This window comes from Microtus ochrogaster, chromosome 18 (genome assembly GCF_000317375.1).
Source record: "Microtus ochrogaster isolate Prairie Vole_2 chromosome 18, MicOch1.0, whole genome shotgun sequence".
Classification (NCBI taxonomy): domain Eukaryota; kingdom Metazoa; phylum Chordata; class Mammalia; order Rodentia; family Cricetidae; genus Microtus; species Microtus ochrogaster.
The window spans coordinates 59146506-59156166 of record NC_022020.1 but is presented as its reverse complement, the minus strand read 5'-3'; positions in this window follow the sequence as shown (position 1 = coordinate 59156166).

The following is a 9661-nucleotide window of genomic DNA, read 5'->3' as shown; positions in this document are numbered from 1 at the left end:
GTGTAGCTCTGACTGTCCTGGAACACACCATGTAGACCAAGCTGCTCTCAGTCTCACAGAGATCTGTCTGCCTCTCTGCCTTCTAAGTGCAGAAATTAGCAATCATTTTTATTACTGAATTAGAAAAAGAAAATCTTTTATTTTGTGTGTATGGCTGTTTTGTCTGTATGTATAACCAGAAACCACATGCATGCCGTGCCAGCGGAACCCAGCAGAGGGCATTAAGGGGTAAAAGGTGATTGTGAGCTGCCCTGTTGGTGTTGGTGCTGGGCACTGAAGCCCCAGTCCTCTGGAATAGTGGCCAGGTTCTTAAGCACTGAACCGTCTCTCCAGTCCCAGGCTGGCTTTGAACTTGTCATCTCTTTGCCTTTGTCCCAGGGGGTTGAGATTATAGGCATGCATTACCATGTACAACACTGATTTTTTTGAGGGGGAAGGGAAGGGTGGTACTGGAATTCAAAGCAGGTCCTTATGCTTGCTAAGCAAGTGCTCTGCCGCCGAGTTAGATCCCCATTGAATTATCTTATTCTGATTCTTTTCATTGACTTACTGCATTTTTTGTTTTCTTTTGATGTATAAATGTGATAAATTACATTTACAGATTTCCTTGTATTGATCTATGCATGTATCAATTTCTAGACTGAATCTTCCCTTTCATGTGTTATTAAGCTTTATTGCTAATATTTTTCTCTTTTTCCCTTTCATATGTTATTCCGTTTTATTTGCTTATTTTTATGTAAAGTATTTAAAATGAAGTTGGTCTTTAGTTTTCTTTTTTTCTCTTTTGCTTTTCACTCTGTCAGTGAAAATCAGTGTTGTTCTGGCTTGGCAAGAAGAATTTTGGTGATTTTACCTTCTGCTGGACTCTCAAAAAATTTAGATATTTCAGGAATCTATCGGGTGTTTATTTAATAAGTAAGCCTTGGCATTAAGAATATAGCAATGATACCCCCCCACACACACACACAAATCCTCTTCATCTTAGTGGAGGGGCAGATTGTGAAAAAATAGTCAAGATGCAAATCATTTCTGATGGTGGTTAGAATTAGAAAATGAAACAAGAGAGGAAAACAAGATTATTGCAAGGTAAGGGGTTTCTTCTTTAAATCAGAGAGACAGAGACATCCCAGCACATGCATGAGGGACTGAGGCCTGTTGGTATCACCTCAGAGGTCAGTGGCCAGTGTGGGACCATGCCCAGGATATGAAGGGCACACGAAGGAGGGAAGCAATAAGAACTCATGTCCGAGAGGCAAGGGAGGACTTGCAGAACGAGAAGCCACTTTCACCCTGAATGGATTAGGGAGTCACCGAAGGCTGCAGTTTATTCAGGTGAAAGGTGTTAGTGATTGGACCATGGTGGTAGCGGTGGAGATATGCAGAAAAGATCAAATTCCAGACAAATCCTAGAGGTGAGTGTCCTAGTTTCATTTCTGCTGCTGTGATAACACACCCTGATATAACGAACTAAAGTGATAAAGTATTTATTTTAGCTCACAGTTCCATGCCATTGTTCATCATGTGGTGAAATCGAGGCCACTTTTCATATCCACAGTCAAGAGCAGAGAGAGATGTGTGCATGCTTACTGCTCAGCTTACCTCTCCACTCGTACATTGTAGGACCCAAAGCCAAGGAAATCATGCCACCCACAGCGGACTGAGCATATCAGCACAATCACCATATCAACACAATCTTCCCAGATATGCTCACAGGCCATCTTCATCTCTAGATAGTCCCTCATTGATACCCTCTTCCTGGCTGACTTTAGGTTTGGTTAAGTGAACTATTAAAAGTAGCCATCATGGGGCTGGAGAGATGGCTCAGTGGTTAAGAGCATTGACTGCTCTTCCAGAGGTCCTGGGTTCAACCCACATGGCAGCTTACACCTGTCTGTAACTCCAGTTCCAGGGCTTCAGACATGCATACAGGCAAAAACCAATTAACATTCAATTAAAAAGGTAGCATCACATGGGACTTCTGGAATTTATTAAATATGGAAAGAGAAAAACAGTTAAACTAACTAGTTTGCCACTTACTAAGTTTAAAGAGACTGAGACAGGAGTGGCTTTAGGGAGACAATCAGAGTTTCAGTTTTGGACATAGTGTGTTTCAGATGTCTTTTGGGTAACTCAGCTGGTAAGTGCTGTGTGGCTTTTCCCACAGAGAGACAAACAAACGTCTATTGATTCCTGAGTAATAAAATGACAGATAAAATCAATAATTCTATTCAAGTCTAGTTTAGTGAACCTGTGACTATATTGGAGTTGTTTGTAGAATTACCAGTGACTGGGTACTTACGGGAATATGAATGACATAAATGCAGTTGCAGGAGCAAAAGAGCCACCTAGCATGGGTGACAACTCACAAAAACTGGAGTCAGTTTACCATGTGGGGCGCCACTCTGTAGTAGAAGGAATGGGGCCCTTGTTTGTCCAGGCCCTCCTGCTAGCTTACACCCGAAATAATCACACAGAAACTGTATTCATTTAAATACTGCCTGGCCCATTATATCTAGCCTCTTCTTGGCTAACTCTCACATTTTAGTTTAATCCACCTCCATTAATGTGTATTGCCACTTGACTGCGTCTTACCGGCATGAGTCTAACCAGCGTCCGTCTCGAGCAGGAGAACCATGGCGTCTGTCTGTCTCTGCTTTCTTCCTCCCAGAATTCTGTTCTGTCTTCCCCACCTACCTGAGTTCCGTCCTATCAATTAGGCCAAGGCAGTTTCTTTCTTTCTTTTTTTTTTTTTCGAGACAGGGTTTCTCTGTAGCTTTGGTGCCTGTCCTGGAACTAGCTCTTGTAGACCAGGCGGGCCTCGAACTCCCAGAGATCCGCCTGCCTCTGCTTCCCGAGTGCTGGGATTAAAGGCGTGTGCCACCACCGCCCGGCCCAAGGCAGTTTCTTTAATAACCAATGAAAGCAACACAAACACAGAAAGGCCTCCTCACCAAAGTCAAGAAACATTTTTTTTTCCTAGATAGAGAGTATTAGATCATAAATTCCCACTCCTGCCTCCCAGAACCCAAGACACTCAGCGCAGTCTCTCCCCAGAACTGATAAACCAAGCCTGCTTTGACCTTGCTGTCTTCCTTCCCTCTGCAGCTGGGAGCAACCACACAGCTCTGACACCCAGGCCCAAGACAACCTTGAATTACAGCACTACTTTCATCTACTGCCTCCCTGCCTTGTGAATCCTGGGATTTAGCCTAGGTCATATGATGTGGATCCTCCCCGGCCCTCCCCCCCAAAAAGAACATGTAAGGGAGAGAAACTCCCTTTGTTCTTCAGAGCGGAAGGGTAGGGCTCTTTCCTTTCCCGGCCCCTGCCAGGCTGTCCTTGTCTTCTGGCTCTCCTACCGCTGCACTTTCTGCATCTTGCTTTCTCCCTCCCAGAACCGACCAGGGCTGCAACTTTGTAGCCTTCTAAAGTCTAATTTGTCTCAGCTCCTCTCTACTAACCTGCATTATCTTTTACTATATATAACAGGGAAATTATAATTTGTATGTTGGCAGAAATGATCCAACAGGGAGGGAAAACCAGTTGTAGTACATATCCTTGCCGAGTGAGAAGAAATAGAATTTGGTGGGTATGTGTATGCATGTGTGCTTGTGTGTGTATGCATGTGTGCATATGTATGTGTGTATGTATGTATGTGTATATGCATGTATGTGTGTATGTATGTGTGAGTGCATATGTGTGTGTTACTTGGTCAGTAGTACAGATAGCTCTTCTGCAGTAACAAGGAAGCAGGCTGAAGACATAGGCACAGATCTGGAATGTAACCTGTGGATCTGCCTTTTTATTTTCCCAATAAAATGGATGTGAGGATATCAGCTGAGAACGAGGATGACAAGGTGTTGGAAGTTTAAGGAGAGAGGCAATTAAGAGTGGCCCAGGAGAAGGCAAAGAGGGCTAAATGGTCCAGGGGAATACTGTTTTATCACTAAGTAGAATTAAAAAGTCAGTTGACATTAGTGGTCATGGATTTTATTTAGTAGAAGAGTCTGGTGTTTTTCTCAACTGTGCTCTTCTATGTCAGTGTATGTACCAGAGTGGATGAAAAACTGAATTTACCCAGGAGTTTGGTAGTATAAAGAAATTTATCAGTTGGCATGTAAAATAAATAAATAATAAATAAAAAGAGAGAAAGAAACTTAATGAGGCACCATATGTACTTGGTGCCAATGGATTAGAGGGTGGGTAAGGTAGCTGGTTACTTTGCTTTTTTTCCTTGTGGTTATGGGGTTGGTGCTGGACAGTTTTATGTCAGTTTGACACAGCCTATGGTCATCTGAGAGGAGGGACCCTTAACTGAGAAGAAAATGCCACCATAAGATCTGGCTGTACAGCATCTTTTTTTAAATTAGCAATGGTTGGGAAAGGGCTCGGCCCATTGTGGGTGGTGCCATCCCTACTCTTGTGGTCCTGGGTTCTATAAGAAAGCAGGCTGAGCAAGCCATGGAAGCAAGCGAGTAAGCAAGGCCCCTCCAGTCCCCTCTGCATCAGCTCCTGCCTCCAGGTTCTGGTCCGTTTGAGTTTCTGTTCTGACTTGCTTTGATGATGAACAGTGATGTGGACGTGTAAGCCCAATAAACCCCTTCCTCCTCAACTTGTTTTGGTCATGGTGTTGTATAGTAGCCATAGTAACCCTAACTAAGACAGTCTGTTTATTCATTTAGCTGTTTTAAACCTGCTAGGGCCAGTTATTAGGAGAAAATGAAGCATTTTGGTTCAAGTTTAAATATTTTTCCCCTACAGTTCGGAAGAACCCATGCCCCTTAACGATGACCTTAGCTTGGTCACGTGGTCCACCAACTTGTCATCTGGCCCCATCCCCTGGGCCTTGCCCATCTTCTGCAGGTCTCCACTCCCTGGGAAGCAGAGTGTGGGGGGAGAGTCTGGGCAACCTCTAGGATGGTATCCTCCCTCAGCTGGGCTTCCCCAAACAGGAACAGCTCTGGCAATAGTCTTTATCTTGGAGATGCCATCTTCAGGATCCTGAAGGTCTCTGATGATCTCATCAGGGCTCATTTGCATTTGTGTAGGGGTTAGTTAGAGAAAAGCATTAAACTAGCAGATTAAAATAACCACTTTGGGGCTGGAGAGATGGCTCAGTGGTTAAGAGCATTGCCTGCTCTTCCAAAGGTCCTGAGTTCAATTCCCAGCAACCACATGGTGGCTCACAACCATCTGTAATGACATCTGATGCCCTCTTCTGGCTGCCTTCAGGCATACAGACAGAATATTGTACACATAATAAATAAATAAATATTAAAAATAATGTTTAAAATAACCACTTTGGTTTGTGCTTCTTGGGAGTCTAAATGTGAGTAATAGTACCTATTTCTCACGTTAACCTCAGAGTTTGATCTGTTCAGGACCATGGAACATGACTTCTCTCCATCGAAATTCGAGATAGCATGGACTGGTTTCTAGGAAGTAATTCCTTTGAATTACCCAAAGCCCTAATTAAAACTGAGTTTTATGTGCTTTTTGGATACATATATAAGAGGAAAAAAAACTATGCCGAAACTGCCCAAAGGAAGTCTCATTAAATTAAATTATCTTTACAAAGAGAATTACTGCTTTTGATGTCTTGTTTTGATTAGTTTGAAACAGGTCTCCTTTTATAGTTCAGGCTAGCCTTGAAGTCTCTATGTAGTCCAGCTGGCCGGAAGTCGATCCTACTGCCTCAGCCCTCTAAACACTGGGATTGTAAGCATGTACCATGATGCAAGGGCTTCCACGTTAAAATAAATAAAAGGATTCAGATCATTCTGTGTAAAAGAGAGGACACAAACAAGAAAGAGACCACAGCAGACCCACCCAAGCTGCCTCAACGTAGCCCTCTGGGATCATACAACGAATAGGATTGGGATTCAAGCCATTTCCCTTCAGTCCCTGGCTCCGCGCTTTCCCAACTGTGTTCCTGTACAATTCTGGCCCCTCCATAAATCCTTCGTGGGGTGAGTGCTCAGATCAGTTTAGCAAAGGCTGAATAATCTCTCCCTGACTTGGGGTTTCACAATATGTTTCATTTGCAGAGTCATGCAACGACTAGGAAACGAGCTCTTTTTGTGTGTCAGGCTTTGTGTTGTGGAAATAATAAGCAGAACCAAGCCCAACTGCTGCTTTCGTGGAACTTCTAGGAGGGGGATGGACATTACTCAAACAGCCAAATAAATAACGCATAGTTACAAGCTGAAGTAAGTTCCATGGACCAAATGCTAGCGCCGACCTGGACCTGGATAGAACCAGAGGAACTGGAAAGGCCAAGTGGCAAGAAGCCGAGAAAAGAGGGGTGTGATGCGGAACGAGGTGATACTACCCCCGAAGCCTTTCATACAGGGCTTGTGGGCCACACTAAGGATCCCGATCTTGAAGTTGGAATCGTAGGATAGTTGCAAGCATATTAGATGCTCTGAGAAAGACTGCAGTAAGACTGAGCCAGACTCAGCTTGCTTTCCTCAGTTTTTCCATATTTACTCTATGTAAACACCCTGGGCCCACACACTGCACCAGCCTTGAGCCAGGCCACCTCTTCTATATGAAGTGTTCTTGCTGATGGAAAGAGCAGGAATTGGAAGCGTCTAGCCTTTTACTTGGTGGAGGGGAGCGTCAAGCTATTTATTACTCAGATGCCACTCCCCTGACCTAGCTCTGGCACTGGCATTCTTAATTCTGCAGGCAATAAACAATGTAGGAAGATCCCAGAGCCAGGGCTTGGGGCACAAGCCATCTAACAAGGTCTGTGAGTCTTCGCTTTATTAATAGTCTTTCCCACCAGGCCCATTTAAAAAAATAATTTATTTATTTATTAATAACTTTGGTGCGAAGATGTCAGATCTCCTGGAACTGGAGTTACCATGAGGTTGCTGGGAATTGAACCCGGGTCCTCTGGATGAACAGCCAGTGTTCTTAAGCAGTAAGCTAGCTCTTCAGCCCCCTACCAGTCCCATTTACACAGTGTTCTTTCCCTTCACTGAACTTTGAGTAAGCCATGAAGTGTATTTTCATCTCTTGAGTTTCCTATGGCATCTAGCACAATGCCAAGTGTTTAATATTTGATGGGGTTTTTCTTTTTATGAGCTAACAGTGCAACTTTTTTCAGCTTTCCTACAGAATCTGGTTGTCCTAGCCCACTATTCACCCTTTCCTTTCCTTTCCTCTTTGTAAGACAAGTCGTCCCCATGGAGCGCAGGCTGCTTGAAATTCACTGTGATTCCCAGGCTGGCTGGGAGCCAAGGCTCCTCCTGCCTCAGTTTTCCATACCCTGCTTAGATCCATTTCTGCCTTTCCAACTCGCGAATGGGTCTCCATTTCGTTATCTGCAAAGGGAAACGGCACACTCAGCAAATCTCTCAGATTGGGTTTGGTTTGGAAGCAAGCCATTAATTATCGAACACTTGAAGTGAGGCAAGTTTGGATTTTGAAACAAGAGCTTTAAATGTTCCCTTAATGATTTTCATATTGGCACCATGTTGAAATGATTTGTGTGTGTGGGATCAGAGTCAGCATCTGGTTTCTTCCTCTGTTGTTCTTCACTTTATATTTTGAGACAAGAGTTTCTCACTGAACTTAGAGCTTGCTGGCTTGCTGATTTGACTAGATAGGGAGCCCCAGAAAGTATCCTGTCTCTGCCTCCCCAGTACTGGGATCACTGCAAGATCTAACTTTTTTGTTTGTTTGTTTTTCTATACAGGGTTTCTCTGTGGTTTTGGAGCCTGTCCTGGAACTAGCTCTTGTAGACCAGGCTGGCCTCGAACCCACAGAGATCTGACTGCCTCTGCCTCCCGAGTGCTGGGATTAAAGGTGTATGCCACCACTGCCCGGCTCTAAGATCTAACTTTTAAGTCGGTGTGGGGACTGAACTTGTGTTCTCATACTGGCATGGTAGGCATTTTTGAATAATATCTTGAGTGTATTGGCATAAAGTACATTACTAAAATTAATGTCATGTGTTTCTTTTTTCCTTTATAATATGGCTACTGGAAAATAAATGGCACTTTAGATTAAATCATGTCCCCTCCTAATTAATATGTTGAAGCCCCAATGTGATGGTTTTAGGGGATGGAGCCTTTGGGAGTTATGGTTTTATGATGTCTTGAGGGTGGGACCTATCTTGGGTTTAGGGCCACTGTTGGATGAAACACTAGCACTCTCTCTATGCCATGTGAGAACATGGTGAGGGGGTAGTGACCTAGAGCTGGACAATGTTGGTGCACTGATCCTGAACTGCAAAGATAAACAGCTGTTTAAGGCCCTCTGTCTGTGCCTGCGCTCACGAATACAGCTGTGATCTAGACGTCTGGGAATATCTACATATCCAGATTGTAGCTCCAGGAGGCAAGGGAGGCCTCTGGAACATTCTGAGTCCCCCGGTGCCGTGTTTTCTTTTAGTAGCTTCCCAATAAACACAAAATGAATAAGTCATTTTCTTCGTTGTAAGTAATATGGGAAGCTCTGGATAATTCAAGTGAAAGATCTCATTTCTGGGGCGCCGAGGAGCACCTCGAATCCCCTGAGCAGAGCAACCCAACCAGAAGGATTCAGTGATGAAGGCACCGAGTCCTAATCTCTCTGTACACTGATCTCGTGGCGGGCGATTCTGCCGCTACGCCTGATAAGTAGAGCTGGCCCTTTCTGGCACGGCGGAGTGTAGGAGCCTCACTAGCTTCCAGTTTAGTCTGTTCATTGAGGATAAATTAGGGACCCATGTAAGAGAGGCTGGGGGTTAAATGCTTGTTTTGGAAAGTGGGCTCTTAGCATATGAGGGAATTCATTCTTGTAACACAGGTCTTCAGACGCTGGCTGCCCTCAAGTGAATGGGTGCAGTCCTTTTCCATGGCAGCCCTTGCAATCTTGGCTGCGGTCCAACAGAAGTTTCTACCGAAAATCTTTCAGCTGAAAACTCCCCTGGAATGCATCTAGAACGACAACTGATACTCTGCATTCTAATGCTAAGATTGTAACCTCACAAGGTGCGTTGAACTTCTCACCTTGTGTTTTAATGTGGAGACACAGGAGGGCGCTCTAACCAAGTAGCAATGAAACTTCAACCCACTGTCTGTTAAAAAAACCGACGTTGATTTTTGTTGAGCCTTTTGTTTGTTTGTTTGACCAGGCAGGGTAAACATGGAATACGTACCCCCTAGGTTGTCTCACTTGTGACAAAGGTCTTCAAGACACACCTTGCATATTGTTCAGTTAATGTTATTGGGATAAGGGCAGTAAAAACAACGGAAGGGAGTGGGAGCCTTGGGAAAAAGCTTCCGGGAACTTCAGCGCTTGAGCACTCTTACCTTGGTGGTCCCCAGCTAGGGTGGTTGTCCCCGGCTAGGGGAGAATTAAAAAAAAAAAAAATTATTTATCACAGGCTAGCCTCTGATTTTAGCTACAAAAATTCAGCTTAGTAAAGCTTGCCAAGGCTCATATCTAGATGACAATATGCCAAGGCCAACTTAGGGCAGTAGACAGAGACTGGGGCGTCCTTCACAGACGGAACCAGTCCAGTGCCCAGTTTCCGTCGTTAAGTGCAAGAAGCACCTGGCCTGCGCTGGTAGTTTGCCAATGGAAAGGGCCAGTGGGAGGGGCCAGGAGGGTGACATTAACCATCTCTTAGATTGCACCGAGTTTTATATTCAAAAGATAAAGCCAA